At 37.2% G+C, this 19,425-nt stretch overlaps 1 protein-coding gene across 5 annotated transcripts in view; it reads right to left on the bottom strand.

Moving 5' to 3' along the window:
* The window catches only part of bmpr1bb (bone morphogenetic protein receptor, type IBb), a 127,887-nt gene extending 109,925 nt beyond the window's left edge, over window positions 1-17,962 (bottom strand). Inside the window, exons 1-2 of one of the 5 annotated variants that reach the window (XM_061926992.2) lie at window positions 17,642-17,962; window positions 487-596 (exon numbers count right to left, since the gene is read on the bottom strand). The gene's annotated coding sequence lies outside the window, so the exon portion shown is untranslated. Of the gene's footprint in view, window positions 1-486; window positions 597-17,576 lie in introns of all 5 variants that reach the window. The other 4 variants (XM_061926991.2, XM_061926993.2, XM_061926995.2 and 1 more) reach the window with 4 other exon arrangements.
* Window positions 17,963-19,425: the final 1,463 nt, after the last annotated feature.

The following is a 19,425-nucleotide window of genomic DNA, read 5'->3' as shown; positions in this document are numbered from 1 at the left end:
GATATTGCATGATGGGTAACATTTTGAAAAAAACTTCGAAAAATATAATAAGGCACTGGGAACTGATTTTTAATGGTTTTAACCATTCTGAAATTGTGATAATGGTCCCCTTTAACAGTTAATTTGACTCATTTTCATTAATTACTAGTTTCTATGGAACTGTTTTTATATTGTTTTACTTTCTTTTTTATTCAAGAAAATCTTTTTAATTTATTTATCTTATTTTATACATTTTTTTAAAAAGGACCTTATCTTCACCATACCTGGTTGTCCAAATTAGGCATAATAATGTGTTAATTCCACGACTTTTTATATCGGTATCGGTTGATATCGGTACCGGTAATTAAGAGTTGGACAATATCGGAATATCGGACAGCCATTATTTGAATGATTGGTGCCCTAACAGTTTTTCATGATTTCTTTATTATGTGCGGTTCTGCCTTCAATTGGTGTTACTATTAAAGTGGTGCGTTGATTCCCACTCACCTAAAGTGATTGCAACCTCATTGTCATTGCAGCAACCCCCTCCTCCATTTGTGGATTCTTCTAATTGTCAGCACGTAGACAGGTGTCACTCCTGATGACCTCTCCTGAATCTAAGCAAAAACACACACACAAATGGTATTTGCAAGTCCTGCAGTGAGAAGTACTTAAGTAATAATGTGTGTATTTTACAGCAAAAAATAAAAACATGCTGAGTCACAACTGGGCGACACTGGCGAGGCGGTTCTATATTTCACTTAAAACATGGTCGGTCCGCTCACAGCCCAATGCCGGGTGGTCCGACTGGCATGTTGTCTTTGAATGTCTTCACTAGGGCATAATTATGACTGGACATCTGCACGCTACCTGAGGAGAATTGTGTAATTGTGTGTGTGTGTGTGTGTGTGTGTGTGTGTGTGTGTGTGTGTGTGTGTGTGTGTGTGTGTGTGTGTGTGTGTGTGTGTGTGTGTGTGTGTGTGTGTGCAACATGAAGTCAGCAAGTTTCCCATGCTGTAATAATATTTGTATCATCGCCCGATTCTTTTATTTGTAATGAGGCTTGAAGAGAACTGGACCTTCTAGACTTTCTTATTCATGCTTACTAGTAGATAACAAAAGTATATTTCACTGGGCCTCTTATTCAAGACCACTTAATCCAAGATTAAGACTGAGAAACCGACCAATAATTTGAGGGGGTTAGACCCAGGCAACAGTAAGACCAAAGCAAGTTGAAACCAAGGCAAAACCAAGCCTTGGAGGAGCTTAGTTTAAGTCAAGACCAAGTATTGAATAACCGAGACTAAATCAAGATCAGCATTGTCAGATTTTGAGACCCATACAAAACTAAGACCGGATGGGTTGAAACCAAAAGGGAGATCAAGACATTGAGGAGCCAAGACCAATATTTTGAGTATAAGACTAGGTCAAGAACAAGATCTTGAGAAGCATAGACCAAGTCGAGACCAAGAATTTGAGTGGTTGAAACCCAGTAATGTCCGAGGCATGTTAAGACCAAGGCAAGGCCAAAACTTGGAGGAGCATAGATCAAATCAAGACCTAATACTTTAAATATCTATGACTAAGTCAGGACTTCAGGGGCTTCAGACCCGGACAAGACTAACACAAAGTAGGTTAAAACCAAGGTGAGACCAAAAGAGTGAGGAGACAATACCAAGATTTTGAGGAACTGAGACTATGTCAGGGCCAAGACTTTGAGAACCAAAGCTCAATTCAAATCAAAAACTTAAAGTATCTGAGACTAAGTAAAGACCAAGGCTTTGAGGGGCCAAGACCAATATTTTGAGATGAGCAGATCAATTTAAGACCAAGATGTTGAGGGGTTGAGACCAAGTCAAGACTAAAGACTAGGGATGTTTTTTTTGTTTTTGTTTTTTTTTTAAATCAAGATTTTATTCTGCCGATTCCAATACGATCATTCATGAGTGATCGGCCGATATTAATATTGATATCCATCACATGTATTAACTGAGCATCGACTTTTGCCATCAGTATTCAAGGACGTTAATGTGCAATGGCCGACCACCTAATTTAAAAAAAAAAATTGGGCGATACAGATCGGTGGCTGATCGATCGGCACGTCCCAAAGCAGGTTGAAATCATCTTGAAATCTTAAAAATCAAGACTTTGAGAAGAATAGATCAAATCAAGACCTAATACTTTAAATATCTATGACAAAGTCAGGACTTCAGGGGTTTCAGACCCAGACAAGACTAACGCAAAGTAGGTTAAAACCAAGGTGAGACCAAAAGAGTGAGGAGACAATACCAAGATTTTGAGGAACTGCGACTAATTCAGGGCCAAGACTTTGGAGAACCATAGCTCAATTCAAATCAAAAACTTAAAGTATCCGAGACTAAGTGAAGACCAAGGCTTTGAGGAACCAAGACCAATATTTTGAGATGAGCAGATCAATTTAAGACCAAGATGTTGAGGGGTTGAGACCAAGTCAAGACTAAAGACTAGGGATGTTTTTTGTTAGTTTTTTTAAATCAAGATTTTATGCTGCCGATTCCGATACGATCATTCATGAGTGACCGGCCGATATTAATATTGATATCCATCACATGTATTAACTGAGCATCGACTTTTGCGATCAGTATTCAAGGTCGTTAATGTGCAATGGCCAACCACCTACTTTAAAAAAAAAAATTGGCCGATACAGATCGGTGGCTGATCGATCGGCACGTCCCAAAGCAGGTTGAAATCATCTTGAAATCTTAAAAATCAAGACTTTGAGAAGGATGGATCAAATCAAGACCAAGACTTTGAGGGGTTGAAATCTAGACACGACTAAAGACCAAGGTAGGTTGAGACCAAGGTGCGACCCATATCTGAAGAACTGTGACTAAGTCAAGTCCAAGCCTTTGACATTTTGAGAAAAAATCAACACTAACACCAAGGCAGGTTTTTACAGATCAATTCAAGACCAAGACTTTGGGGAGTTGAGACACAGTCAAGACTAAGACAAAAACAGGTTGAGATCAAAGTAAGACCAAGGTTTTGAGGAACTGAAACAAGACCAATACTTTGAGAAGCACAGATTAATCCTACAAACCCCGTTTCCATATGAGTTGGGAAATTGTGTTAGATGTAAATATAAACGGAATACAATGATTTGCAAATCCTTTTCAACCCATATTCAATTGAATGCACTACAAAGACAAGATATTTGATGTTCAAACTCATAAACTTTATTTTTTTTTTTGCAAATAAAAATTTACTTAGAATTTTATGGCTGCAACACGTGCCAAAGTAGTTGGGAAAGGGCATGTTCACCACTGTGTTACATGGCCTTTCCTTTTAACAACACTCAGTAAACGTTTGGGAGCTGAGGAGACACATTTTTGAAGCTTCTCAGGTGGAATTCTTTCCCATTCTTGCTTGATGTACAGCTTAAGTTGTTCAACAGTCCGTTGTGCTATTTTAGGCTTCATAATGCACCACACATTTTCAATGGGAGACAGGTCTGGACTACAGGCAGGCCAGTCTAGTACCCGCACTCTTTTACTATGAAGCCACCTTGATGTAACACATGGCTTGGCATTGTCTTGCTGAAATAAGCAGGGGCGTCCATGGTAACGTTGCTTGGATGGCAACATATGTTGCTCCAAAACCTGTATGTACCTTTCAGCATTAATGGCGCCTTCACAGATGTGTAAGTTACCTATGTCTTGGGCACTAATACACCCCCATACCATCACAGATGCTGGCTTTTCAACTTTGAGCCTATAACAATCCGGATGGTTCTTTTCCTCTTTGGTCCGGAGGACACGACGTCCACAGTTTCCAAAAACAATTTGAAATGTGGACTCGTCAGACCACAGAACACTTTTCCACTTTGTATCAGTCCATCTTAGATGAGCTCAGGCCCAGCGAAGCCGACGGCGTTTCTGGGTGTTGTTGATAAACGGTTTTCGCCTTGCATAGGAGAGTTTTAACTTGCACTTACAGATGTAGCGACCAACTGTAGTTACTGACAGTGGGTTTCTGAAGTGTTCCTGAGCCCATGTGGTGATATCATTTACACACTGATGTCGCTTGTTGATGCAGTACCGCCTGAGGGATGGAAGGACACGGGCTTAGCTGCTTACGTGCAGTGATTTCTCCAGATTCTCTGAACCCTTTGATGATATTACGGACCGTAGATGGTGAAATCCCTAAATTCCTTGCAATAGCTGGTTGAGAAAGTTTTTTCTTAAACTGTTCAACAATTTGCTCACGCATTTGTTGACAAAGTGGTGACCCCTCGCCCCATCCTTGTTTGTGAATGACTGAGCATTTCATGGAATCTACTTTTATACCCAATCATGGCACCCACCTGTTCCCAATTTGCCTGTTCACCTGTGGGATGTTCCAAATAAAGTGTTTGATGAGCATTCCTCAACTTTATCAGTATTTATTGCCACCTTTCCCAACTTCTGTGTCACGTGTTGCTGGAATCAAATTCTAAAGTGAATGATTATTTGCAAAAACAATGTATCAGTTTGAACATCAAATATGTTGTCTTTGTAGCATATTCAACTGAATATGGGTCGAAAAGGATTTGCAAATCATTGTATTCCGTTTATATTTACATCTAACACCATTTCCCAACTCATATTGAAACGGGGTTTGTAGACCAAGACTTTAATTTGATACTTTCTTATTTTAAAATGTGACTTTTAACACGGCCTTCCTATTACGTCCGCACTTGGTGGACAGGTATCGCATGGATTGTGGACTACACACTAGAGTGGTTTCACTTTGACGAGCTTGTGAAGAAGTGAAATCCAAAGCTAAAAGCTGTATTGATCCAGCCGGACCGGGTGTTCACTTTCCTCCGGCAGATGTAGTGGATGATATGGATTTTAGCATGCGCAGGTCTGATTCTGTGTGTGTCACCTAAAAGTAGTATGCTAATTGACACGGCGCTACAGTTAGCATTGTAAGGCAAACACAGTCATGTTTGTGGTCAATTTTCATATCTCGAGATTTGTCGAAAATGTTAAGTTTTTCCTACGAAATCATGTTATCTGTGAGCAGTTGTGTCGCCCCTGGGGGCAATATTGACTATGGCCAGATGGTGGGAGATATCCTGAATGTGATTTTTTCAGCACTACGGCCAGAGGTGGGTAGAGTAGCCAGAAATTGTACTCAAGTAAGAGTACTGTTACTTTAGAGATTTATTACTCAAGTAAAAGTAAGGAGTAGTCACCCAAATATTTACTTGAGTAAAAGTAAAAAGTATGTTGTGAAAAAACTACTCAAGTACTGAGTAACTGATGAGTAACATACACACTCATATCATATATATATATATATATATATATATATATATATATATATATACATACATACATATACATTGATATATACAGTATATAATTTATATGTATTTATTTTGCTGTTTTTGTTTATATGTTAAAGGTGTTTTAATGAATATACATGCATGTTTAACATACGGATTCCTTTCTTTCATGAAGACTAGAATATAAGTTGGTGTATTACCTGATTCTGATGACTTGCGTTGATTGTAATCAGACAGTAGTGATGATAACGTCCACGTTTTCAAATGGAGGAGAAGAAAAGTTCCTTCTTTCTGTCTAATACCACATGAAAGTGGTGGGTTTTTGGCATCTTATTTGTCCAGCTTCCATATTCGTTTGTATACACTTTACAAGAAATATATTGGCGTCAAACTCCTTAGCTTGCCAGTTTGTTTGCGCTGGCTTTCGGAGACTCTTGTTTTGAAAGCGCAGGCGCGATGGAGCGGCACTTTTATTGTGAAGACAGGCTTTTGACGGGATGTACGGTTGAAATAAAAAAGTATCTTTCTTCCTTCACACTTTTGATTGATTGATTGGAACTTTTGTTATTAGATTGCACAGTACAGTACACATTCCGTACAATTGACCACTAAATGGTAACACCCCAATAAGTTTTTCAACTTGTTTAAGTCAGGTCATGTGACCGCCTGGCTCTGTTTGATTGGTCCAACGTCACCAGTGACTGCATCTGATTGGTGGAACGAAGTGAAACGTCACCAGTAAGGCAGGCACTTTGAAGGTCTGTCTGACAGACCAAAACAAACAAAGCGTGCATTAACAGATCGATAAAAATTAGTAGCGGAGTAAAAGTAGCGTTCCTTCTCTATAAATATACTTAAGTAAAAGTAAAAGTATGTTGCATTAAAACTACTCTTAGAAGTACAATTTATCCCAAAAGTTACTCAAGTATATGTAACAGAGTAAATGTAGCGCGTTACTACCCACCTCTGACTACGGCATCATTTCATTGACATTTGTTCTGAACTAGACTCTGCAGCTACGAACATTGCGGCCTTACGCTACGGCTGGCGTGGTTGGAGCTGAAGCCACACTGAGCTGTGAATCATAAAACATCTTAACCGTGTATAGAGGTCTGTAAAGCGCTCTATGTGGGCTAGACGCCAACTTTATGGCCCCCGTTACAGCCACTTGATTTTGGACTTTGTGTGACAGTCACCTGATGTCGGCCAAGTGCTGACTGAGGACGGAAAATAACTCACAACAATAACTATAACCCACAACCTTTTCATACATTAAGACTTCCTCTTAAACTTCAGCTTTACAGATGCCAAGTCATTGTGTGTAACAGTATTAGAGATGTCAACATAGACAAAAACTTGACTAAAACTTATAAACAATGAAATCATGTAGATTTCATTTGCTGACTTTATCGTAAAACTTCAGCTTTACAGATGCCACAATCGTGACAGTACTTCAGATGTCAAGGACCAAAATTGAATCACTTTCTGTGCAAAATTCCAATACAATTCCGTGAATTTAAGGGGTTGAAACCCAGTAATGTCCAAGGCATGTTAAGACCAAGGCAATGTCAAAACTTGGAGCATAAAGTTAAAGTTAAAGTACCAATGATTGTCACACACACTGGGTGTGGTGAAATGTGTCCTCTGCATTTGACCCATCCCCTTTGATCACCCCCTGGGAGGTGAGGGGAGCAGTGGGCAGCAGCGGTGCCACGCCCGGGAATCATTTTTGGTGATTTAACCCCCAATTCCAACCCTTGATGCTGAGTGCCAAGCAGGGAGGTAATGGGTCCCATTTTTATAGTCTTTGGTATGACTCGGCCGGGGTTTGAACTCACAACCTACCGATCTCAGGGTGGACACTCTAACCACTAGGCCACTGAGTAGGTGAGTAGGAGTAGACCTAATACTTTAAACATCTATGACTAAGTCAGGACTTCAGGGGTTTCAGACCCAGACAAGACTAACACGAAGTAGGTCAAAACCAAGGTGAGACCAAAACATTGAGGAGACAAGACCAAGATTTTGAGGAACTGAGACTAAGTCAGGATCAAGACTTTGAGAACCATAGCTCAATTCAAGACAAAAACTTAAAAGTATCCGAGACTACAAACCCCGTTTCCATATGAGTTGGGAAATTGTGTTAGATGTAAATATAAACGGAATACAATGATTTGCAAATAATTTTCAACCCATATTCAGTTGAATATGCTACAAAGACAACATATTTGATGTTCAAAATAATAAACTTTTTTTTTTGTTGTTGCAAATAATCATTAACTTTAGAATTTGATGCCAGCAACACGTGACAAAGAAGTTGGGAAAGGTGGCAATAAATACTGATAAAGTTGAGGAATGCTCATCAAACACTTATTTGGAACATCCCACAGGTGTGCAGGCTAATTGGGAACAGGTGGGTGCCATGATTGGGTATAAAAACAGCTTCCCAAAATATGCTCAGTCTTTCACAAGAAAGGATGGGGCGAGGTACACCCCTTTGTCCACAACTGCGTGAGCAAATAGTCAAACAGTTTAAGAACAACGTTTCTCAAAGTGCAATTGCAAGAAATTTAGGGATTTCAACATCTACGGTCCATAATATCATCAAAAGGTTCAGAGAATCTGGAGAAATCACTCCACGTAAGCGGCATGGCCGGAAACCAACATTGAATGACCATGACCTTCGATCCCTGTATCAAAAACCGACATCAATCTCTAAAGGATATCACCACATGGGCTCAGGAACACTTCAGAAAACCACTGTCACTAAATACAGTTTGTCGCTACATCTGTAAATGCAAGTTAAAGCTCTACTATGCAAAGCGAAAGCCATTTATCAACAACACCCAGAAACGCCGCCGGCTTCTCTGGGCCCGAGATCATCTAAGATGGACTCATGCAAAGTGGAAAAGTGTTCTGTGGTCTGACGAGTCCAAATTTCAAATTGTTTTTGGAAATATTCGACATTGTGTCATCCGGACCAAAGGGGAAGCGAACCATCCAGACTGTTATCGACGCAAAGTTCAAAAGCCAGCATCTGTGATGGTATGGGGGTGCATTAGTGCCCAAGGCATGGGCAACTTACACATCTGTGAAGGCACCATTAATGCTGAAAGGTACATACAGGTTTTGGAACAAAATATGCTGCCATCTAAGCGCCGTCTTTTTCATGGACGCCCCTGCTTATTTCAGCAAGACAATGCCAAGCCACATTCAGCACGTGTTACAACAGCGTGGCTTGGTAAAAAAAAGAGTGCGGGTACTTTCCTGGCCCGCCTGCAGTCCAGACCTGTCTCCCATCGAAAATGTGTGGCGCATTATGAAGCGTAAAATACGACAGCGGAGACCCCGGACTGTTGAACGACTGAAGCTCTACATAAAACAAGAATGGGAAAGAATTCCACTTTCAAAGCTTCAACAATTGGTTTCCTCAGTTCCCAATCGTTTATTGGGTGTTGTTAAAAGAAAGTGATGTGAACATGCCCTTTCCCAACTACTTTGGCACGTGTTGCAGCCATGAAATTCTAGGTGAATTATTATTTGCAAAAAAAAAAATAAAGTTTATGAGATTGATCAAATATGTTGTCTTTGTAGTGCATTCAATTGAATATGGGTTGAAAAGGATTTGCAAATCATTGTATTCCGTTTATATTTACATCTAACACCATTTCCCAACTCATATGGAAACGGGGTTTGTAAGTAAAGACCAAGTTTTTGCTAATGTTATGACATTTGTAGCTCCTAAACTTCAGCTTTACAGATGCCACGCCTGCTGTAACGGATTAAAAAAAGGTAATTGCACCCTCCGAGAGACACCGGCTGCTAAATCGTTTTCCTGTTCCTACATTCTTTTCTCCAATAACACGATGTCAGCTTTCTGGAACAAGCTCTTTGAAGGCTTGAAGATCAGTGCAGCTTGAAGTCATTCTCGTGTCTGAGCCACCACTTTAGCAGGAAACCGTGCACCGTGCCTTTCCCCCCAAAAAACAGATGCAGGTGACCGGGCTGCACCGTGGATGTGCTTCCGTGGTAATGGAAACCAGAGAGCAGGTTTTGCATAAGACTGTGGGCTACAGGGCAAAATCCATAAGCATGTTCTTAAAAATGCGAGCTTTTGCCCATTTTTTTAAAGGAGACTTTAATGGAAGTTTTTGCGTAATCGTGACAATTAGTGAAGTATTGTTACGGTATACGCCGATAGAAAGTAGATCTAGATGCATGTCCAACAGACTGAAGCACTTTAAGTGTGCGGTAGACCTCAAATTGGCGCCTGGCTTGACATGACATCCCCAGCATGTACGTCGGAGTCATTTGGGCCGTTACTGCTGCCAAAGACGACCGGTGGTGGGTTTGATCACTCTGTGGGTCTGACCAATTAGTCCCAATGCCTCCCTGAGGTCCAGACCAGTTGAGATGTCAATTGCCAGGCACAGACCTGAAGGAGTGTGGATGCAACAGCGCACATGTGGCTCTCCTACTTATGGTCGTGTCCAGAAAATAGTGCCTTGTACACGGTTTTTCTTTTTTATATTCTACAGTAAAGTGAATCTAGCTGACTAAATGGGCATGATTGGATGTATTTTGTGCTCCTAAAAACCTTCACTCCATACTTGCCAACCTTGAGACCTCCGATGTCGGGAGGTGGGGGGCGTGGTTAAGATATATATATATATATATATATATATATATATATATATAAATAAATAAAAGAAATACTTGAATTTCAGTGTTCATTTATTTACACATATACACACACATAACACTCATCTACTCATTGTTGAGTTAAGGGTTGAATTGTCCATCCTTGTTCTATTCTCTGGCACTATTTCAGAACACACACATTATACAAATATACATTATAAAATCAATAAGACAACGGGGGCTCTAATTTGGGAGTCTGAATTAGGATCAGAAGTTCCTATATAAACATTGCGCACTCACGTCGTCTTTTTGTATTGATTGCTGCAGCTGTGCACTGGATTCATTCACAAATACAAACTACAACTCACAAACACTTTAGAGTTAGGCTCCACCATCAGAATGTGTACTTAAACTTATAAAGATCACATGGATATTATTCAGTGAGTTGATTCACCAAAACTAACCTGTTATACAGGAGGAAAAAGCACACAGGACGTTTCAATTGTTCACAGACTGGTCGCTCTCATCAGAATGACAAGACACTTCCGGTCTGCAGGTGATAGCATTCAATTGGGAAGAAACGCCCCTACTGCCCCCTACTGACCAATGTGAATACTGATAAATGTGTAATGACAGCTCCAAAAACGAATTCAAACCACAAAATAAACTAAATAAATCAACACAAAAATGTGACACATTATGGGTGGGTCACATGTGCATGTACAACAGGCTGTCAACACGTCACTCAGGTCCGCATGGAGCTGGAGGGGGCGTGGCCTCCAGCTCCGCCTGAATTTCGGGAGATTTTCGGGAGAAAATTTGTCCCGGGAGGTTTTCGGGAGAGGCGCTGAATTTCGGGAGTCTCCCGGAAAATCCGGGAGGGTTGGCAAGTATGCTTCACCCTAATGCAGAGGTGTCAAAGTCGTTTTCACTGAGGGCCACATCACAGTTATGTTTGGCCCCAGAGGGCCGCATTCTAACAGTGAATACTATTATTACAATATTTTTTTAATGCATTTTATTAGTAGATTTTTTAAAAACTAAAATGCAAAAACAATTTGGTAAGTTGGCGTAATTTCACCTTAAAATGTAGTGTATATTACTGTAAATGGAAAAACAGTACTGCTGTTTTTGTGAAAAAAAAACAAAAAAAAAAGGCAGCTCAGTTTCCAGAATTTTACTGTAAAATTTACATTGTTTTTTTTTACTGTAAATAAAAAACCTGCAATTTTACAGTAATTGTTAGGCACCTGAGCTGCCAGTTTGTTTGTTTTTGCCGCAAATCAACATGTGTAGATTTTTTTGATGTATTACTGTAAATGCCAAAACAACATCACGGTTTATTACAGTTAAAAAAAAAAAAGTACAGCTTTTTTCATTGAGAGAAAAATGCTGTAAAAAAAACACAGTAAATTTAACAGTTTTACCATGACATCTATTGATACTTTTACATTGCACAATTTGATGGATAACTTGCTTTGATATCATTATTATTAGTATTTATTTCTATTTAAAAAATGGTTTGAATGTTTGATAATATATTTTTGCATAATTAGACAATATTTAAGTAAACATAATTTGCGATTACATGGAGTACTTCTTTTTTTTTTTCTGCCAAAATAGAAAGAAAGAATATATTTAGTAAGAAAAGTTACAGTACTTTATTGATACATATTATTTCCAGGCTTTCGAGGGCCAAATACAATGAAGTGGCGGGCCACATCTGGCCCCCGGGCCTTGAGTTTGACACCTGTGCCCTAATGGTATAAAAAAAAATGTGTCAAAACTAGGACTGTCAATTGATTACAATATTTCATCTGGATTAATCAAATTATGTTCATAATTAATTCTAAATGAATCACGATTAAAAACAGATTGATATAATTTTTCATCAGTAGTAAGTGTACCATAGAGGGATCATTTTCAAGGTTTAGATAGATAGATAGATGAATAGATAGATACATAGATACTTTATTGATTCCTTCAGGAAAATTTAAATTCCAGCAGCAGTGTACAGAATTGAGATCGAATAAAAAAAAAAAAAGTAAAAAGTAAATGGGGGTATAAATGGAAATAAAATAGAAAATTACTACAATAAGAATAAAAATAAAAAGCAACAATAAGAATAATACCAAGAGAAACTAGTTACCCTGACTGGACAATTAGTTTGCTTTAATGAAATGTTTTTTTGGACAGCTCAACACAAAAAGGAAATAAACAAGCTTTTAATGACTTTTTTTTTTTTTTAAACGGCGTCTTGCTAGATTTTGGATTTTGTAAGAATACAGAATTTGTATTTCTGCTGTAGGTGCACTTGGATTCAGAGGAGGAGCTACACCATGTTTAGATACCAGTTTCACACATTAATAACACAACATGTGGATTGTTATGATCATGCTTTGATTGGTAATGTAATCTGTGATGTTTCTACCTGAATAAATCAATTAATAATAATACTAATAATAATAATAAGTCAAGTATTGAATTATCTGAATACTGACCGATGTCAATAAAATTTGCCCTAAACCCAAAAAGTAATTTTCTTTTGTGGTGATTTTAATTTTGACCTATTGAACCCTAATAAGCAAAAGTCCATTGATGACATCATTGATACAATGTATAGTAAACAATATATTAATATGATGCAGTTTAAGAAACTGTTCAAACGCAAAATGTTTACAAAGTACAAAGAAGAACCATGATAAACATTGTGACCTTATTGATAATCTTATTCATATGAAATACAACTTACTTCACTATTTATTTATTTATCTATTTAAATGTGATCATATTTGGAGTATATTATGAACAAATTTAGAATAAAGTGAATAAAGGCGTTAGCAATTGCTATGTAATGGAAAAGGGGTAGGATTAAATACGCTTTGCTTCTTCATACTCCTTTTCGAACATGTTGAATAGAGAAAGTGGAAATTGTGATGTATCATGTTGATAATAAACTCAAACCATAAACCATCAGCTGTTCGCCATGTGGTCCAGACTTGATCAATGTTTATTAGTTCCACTTATTAAACGATGAATAGTGAGAGGGTTATGTTCTACACTGCTGGCCGCATTTACAGCACTTTGATAGGAACCATTTAATTTGATAGAACGCATTTATTTTTATATCTCATTTAGTTGGAACGTTTGCTCATTATTGTTTTCAAGCAAATAAATATTTAAAATAGCAACATTTTGGGAGAAGCCATCATGTCCGGCAGGTACAACTTTCCCCTGTTCAGCCTCTTGGCGACTAGATTTGCTTTTTAGTGGATAGTGGCCTAATATTTGGTATGTAAATAATATACTTATTTCAAACTTGGATTACAAAGGCTTCTAATTTAGCTGCTGACGTACATATTGCATCATTTCCTCTTGTATGATATATTTTTTACTATTATTATTCTACTAAATAGTTGATTTACTGTTAACATCTGGTTACTTTGTGTTGTAACATAGTTCTATTGACACTTCTGTGTAATGTAATAATCACTTATTCTTCTGTTGTTTGGACACTTTACATCACTTGTGGGCAATACTACTAATTAAAAAGTTAAAGTACCCAATGATTGTTACACACTTACTAGGTGTGGCAAAATTATTCTCTGCATTTGACCCATCACTCTTGATCACCCCCTGGGAGGTGAGGGGAGCAGTGAGCAGCAGCAGTGGCTGCGCCCGGGAATCATTTTTGGTGATTTCACCCCCAATTCCAACCCTTGATGCTGAGTGCCAAGCAGGGAGGTAATGAGTCTTATTTTTATAGTCTTTGGTATGACTCGGCCGGGGTTTGAACTCACGACCTACCCATCTCAGGGCGGACCATACTTGCTAACCCTCCCGGATTTTCCGGGAGACTCCCGAAATTCAGCACCTCTCCCGAAAACCTCCCGGGACAAATTTTCTTCCGAAAATCTCCCGAAATTCAGGCGGACTCAGGTCCATGCGGACCTGAGTCCGCTAACCCACATTATAAACAGCGTACCTACCCAATCACGTTGTAACTGTAGAATGATGGAGGGCGAGTTCTTGGTTTCTTGTGTGGGTTTATTGTTGGGCAGTTTCATTAACGTCCTCCCAGCACGGCAACAACACACAACAACAGCAGTCACGTTTTTGTCTACCGTAAAGCAGTTCGTCTGCCGTAAACAGCAATGTTGTGACACTCTTAAACAGGACAATACTGCCATCGAGTGGATTTGATGAAAGCACTTTTGTGCGTGCCACACAGCAATGCATCATCAGAGAGGGTGTTCAGCGTGGTTCGAAAAAAAGTGACAGAGAATAGAACAAGGATGGACAATTCAACCCTTAACTCAACAATGAGTAGATGAGTGTTATGTGTGTGTATATGTGTAAATAAATGAACACTGAAATTCAAGTATTTATTTTATATTTATATATATATATATATATATATATATAATAAAAGAAATATACATTTATAGCTAGAATTCACTGAAAGTCAAGTATTTCTTTATATATATATATATATATATATATATATATATATATATATATATGTATATGAAATACTCGACTTGGTGAATTCTACCTGTAAATATACTCCTCCCCTCTTAACCACCCCCCCCCCCCCCGCCCCCCACCTCCCGAAATCAGAGGTCTCAAGGTTGGCAAGTATGGTGCGGACACTAACTAATTTGGGTATAAATCCGATACCAAGTAGTTACAGGGGCAGTAAAGGTATTATCAATTCTGATACTTTTAACCATTTTTAAGATCAGTGCAGGATTAATTTTTTTATCACAATTATACAAATGTATACAATTATAAATCAGACAAAATACAGGATTGCGGCGCAACAATGTCAATTAAATATTGAAATTATTATATATATACATATATTTTTAATTTTATTTATTTTTATTGTGTTTTTTAAATACAAAAAATTAAAATATATTTAAATTATGTCCTACTATTGTTATATACTGCTGTGTCCACAAACGTATTTACTGAGTTTGTAAGCTACAATAATAACTAGAGATGTCCGATATTATCGGACTGTCGATATTATCGGCCGATAAATGCTTTAAAATGTAATATCGGAAATTATCGGTATCAGTTTCAAAAAGTCAAATTTATACTTGGTCAACAGCCATACAGGTCACACTGAGGGTGGCCGTATAAACAACTTTAACACTGTTACAAATATGCGCCACACTGTGAACCCACACCAAACAAGAATGACAAACATTTCGGGAGAACATTCAAACATATCTCTCTGACCTGCTCCATGTCGCTACGCCCTCACATTCCCTAAGATCCTCTTCATCCATCCATCTCACTGTCCCCTTATTTAAAAACTGTCTTTGGAACTCATTACCACCAGACCTTCGTAACTTGGACTCAAAACACACCTATTCCTGACTGCTGATTCATTGTAAATCTTATCGATCTTTGTTGTTGTTTTTATACAATTGATTTTATTGTTTTGATTTTGTACGGTGTCCTTGAGTGCCCAGAAAGGCGTCTTATAAGTGAAATGTATTACGATTAATATTATTATTTACACGTCATTATCAAAACATCAACAGTGGCACTAATTTCAGTAACAGCAAAAAAGTTGAGTTTACTGCATGCTTTGAAGGAGAAAAAATGGCACCCTCTGGTGGACGAATGCAAAAATTAACAACTGAAAGCCAATTGTCCGACTGTACATCTTAACATGAAGGACGGAATTTGTTTTGTTCAGATAAACTTGGGATCAAAGGTATTTTAGGTGAGTTTAAGGGGATGATGATTCTAAAATGTTTCACCAGACCAACTAAAAATATGATAAAAAGTACTTCATTACTTCTCCTGTGCAGGTGAACCCACCAAAGTGTCCATGGTGCTTTTTTTAAAGAGCACCATTTTTTAAAATATATATTTATTTAGAATTGGCAGATTGTGTACACTTATTTTTATTTATTTTTTTAATTTTATAAACCTTTATTTATAAATTTCAACATTTACAGTTGAGAAGTAATAATCAAAGTAAGTACAAAAACAGTACAAAACAGGGCCCCCCAAAACAAAAACTAAAGTGTAGGTCCTCATGACGAGAAAACGCCAGCTTCCCAAAAACTGCTGTAAAATATGTGTTTTTTTTTAAAACAACAACTTACATTTAAGGTTCTTGGGACAAAAATGGTCAGCTCCCCAAAAACTGCTCAAAAAACAGAATTTCTTTTTTTTTTAAACAAAAACTTGGGACAGAAATTGTTAGCTCTCCAAAAACTGCTAAAAAAAAAAACCAGTATATTTTATTTTCCCCTAAACAAAAACTTACATATTTATGGCCCTTGGGGGAGAAAAAATCTCAGCTCCCCAAAAACTTTTTGTCAGAACAAAGCTCGTACTTTGGGAAAATCATTTAAGCTTCTCAAAAATTGCTGTAAAAAATATTATACGATATATTACTTTTTCCCCCAAAACAAAAACTGAAGTTTTTGGTCTTTGTGACAAGAAAATGCCAGTTCCCAAAAACTGCTGTAAAATCTATGTCACTTTTTTGTCTTAAACAAAACCGTACATTTAAGGTTCTTGGGACAAAAATTGTCAGCTCCCCAAAAACTGCACAAAAATACTATAAAGTGTATTTTATTTTCCCTTAAACAAAAACGTACATGTTTATGGTCTTTGGGACAAAAAAAATCTCAGCTCCCCAGAAACTGTTGGAAAAATATTATATATTTCCTGTCATAAAAAGATTGCATGGTAATTTTCTCCTCAAAAGTCTCACTCAGCTGCCCAAAAACTGCAGTAAAATATTGTATCTTTGTCAGAACAAAGCTCATACTCAAAGACCTTAGGGAAAATCATTTCAGCTTCCCAAAAATTGCTGTAAAAATATTATACTGTATATTACTTTTTCCCCCCAAAACAAAAACTAAAGTGTAGGTCCTCATGACGAGAAAACGCCAGCTTTCCAAAAACTGCTGTAAAATATGTTTTTTTGGGGGTTTTTTTTAAACAACTTACATATAAGGTTCTTGGGACAAAAATGGTCAGCTCCCCAAAAACTGCTCAAATAAAACAGTATTTCTTTTTTTTTTTTTTAAACAAAAACTTGGGACAGAAATTGTCAGCTCCCCAAAAACTGCTAAAAAAAATATTATACAGTATATTTTATTTTCCCCTAAACAAAAACGTACATGTTTATGGTCTTTGGGACAAAAAAAAAATCTCAGCTCCCCAAGAACTGTTGGAAAAATATTACATATTCCCTGTCATAAATATATTGCATGGTAATTTTCCCCTCAAAAGTCAGCTGTAAATTCAAAGTAACTAAAATAGAATGCAAAATAAATATATATATATATATATATATTTTTTTTTTACTTATATATATATATATATATATAAAACAAACAAAGTGCAAAGCCAAAGGCTCACTCAATTTCAGTAAATAACTTAAATTTGGAACACAGCATCATCGTTTTCACAGCCTTTTGGACTGCGTACACTTAAGAGTCCATGAATGTCTCATCATCAGCATCATCATCATGACGGAGTCCCGTTTGTCCCACGGTCTCAAACGCACCTTGCCACTGCCTAACACGCCAGTTAAGGAGCCCATGTATACAAACAATTGTCCTCCACACATTAAAGACGTCAACTCCACTTCATTAAATCGTCTTACCTTCTTCGTTCAGCTCTAGATGTGGCACAAAAAAGAGACTTTACAGTGAGTTTCCACAAGCGTACCTGCGTCCTCCTGTCCGTGTTGACTGTAGAAGAGCAGAGAACTTAGTCCTGCCGGGCTTGCTTGTTTCTTCCCGGCTCCTTCTGGCGTCTCCCGGACAACAGCGACCACCTCTGGCGACTTGGAGAAGTGCAAGCATTTTATGACAGACATTACGGTAGTTACAACTGTTTGCAGGTGTGTAGATTAGGGCTATTAAGGATTTTATGATTTAAAAAAATTACAATAAACTGTTTTATTTGCTTCTGTAGGAATATATTAAGATTTGTTTATGCTAATATAAAAAAATGATCATCGTAAAATCTGGCAAAAATAGAGGTGATTATTATAAATATACCCTTATGATGCAACATCTGATTCCAAGGACATAAATAAATGTCAGAATGTCAAAAAAGTTTTTTGTTTTTTTCCCCCAAAACAATTCAAATTTAAAGTCCATTGGACAAAAAAAATATCAGCTCCCCAAAAACTGTTGGAAAAATATTACATATTTTCTGTCATAAATAGATTGCATGGTAATTTTCCCCTCAAAAGTCTCACTCAGCTCCCCAAAAACTGCAGTAAAATATTGTATTTTTGTCAGAACAAAGCTCATACGCAAAGACATTTGGGAAAATCATTTCAGCGTCCCAAAAATTGCTGTAAAAAATATGTTGTTTTTTCTTAAACAAAAACTTACATTTAAGTTTCTTGGGACATAAATTGTCAGCTATCAAAAACTGCTCAAAAAACACTATTTTTTTTTTTTTTTTTTTTTAACAAAAACTTGGGACAGAAATTGTCAGCTCCCCAAAAACTGCTAAAAAAAATATTATATAGTATATTTTATTTTCCCTTAAACAAAAACGTACATGTTTATGGTCCTTGGGACGAAAAAAAATCTCAGCTCCCCAAAAACTGCAGTAAAATATTGTATTTTTGTCAGAACAAAGCTCATACTCAAAGACATTTGGGGAAACCATTTCAGCTTCCCAAAAATTGTTGTAAAAATATTATACTGTATATTACTTTTTCCCCCCAAAACAAACATTTAAGTGTAGGTCCTCATGACGAGAAAACGCCAGCTGTCCAAAAACTGCTGTAAAATATGTTTTTTTTTGTTTGTTTTTTAAACAACAACTTACATATAAGGTTCTTGGGACAAAAATGGTCAGCTCCCCAAAAACTGCTCAAAAAACAGTATTTCTTTCTTTTTTTTTTAAACAAAAACTTGGGACAGAAATTGTCAGCTCCCCAAAAACGGCTAAAAAAATATATTATATAGTATATTGGATTTTCCCCTAAACAAAAACTTACATGTTTATGGTCTTTGGGACAAAAAAAAATCTCAGCTCCCCAAAAACTGTTGGAAAAATATTACATATTGCCTGTCATAAATATATTGCATGGTAGTTTTCCCATCAAAAGTCTCACTCAGCTCCCCAAAAACTGCAGTAAAATATTGTATTTTTGTCAGAACAAAGCTCATACTCAAAGACAATTGGGAAAATCATTTCAGCTTCCCAAAAATTGCTGTAAAAATATTATACTGTATATTACTTTTTTCCCCCAACACAAAAACTAAAGTGTAGGTCCTCACGACGAGAAAATTGCAGCTTCCCAAAAACTGCTGTAAAATATATGTTGTTTTTTCTTAAACAAAAACTAAGTGAAATATTGTATTTTTGTCAGAAGTAAGCTCGTACTTTGGGAAAATCATTTAAGCTTCCTAAAAGTTGCTGTAAAAAATATTATACGGTATATTACTTTTTCCCCAAAACAAAAACTGAAGTTTTTGGTCTTTGTG

This window comes from Nerophis lumbriciformis, linkage group LG32, assembly GCF_033978685.3.
Source record: "Nerophis lumbriciformis linkage group LG32, RoL_Nlum_v2.1, whole genome shotgun sequence".
NCBI lineage: Eukaryota > Metazoa > Chordata > Actinopteri > Syngnathiformes > Syngnathidae > Nerophis > Nerophis lumbriciformis.
This window is presented reverse-complemented; position numbering and strand designations above follow the sequence as displayed.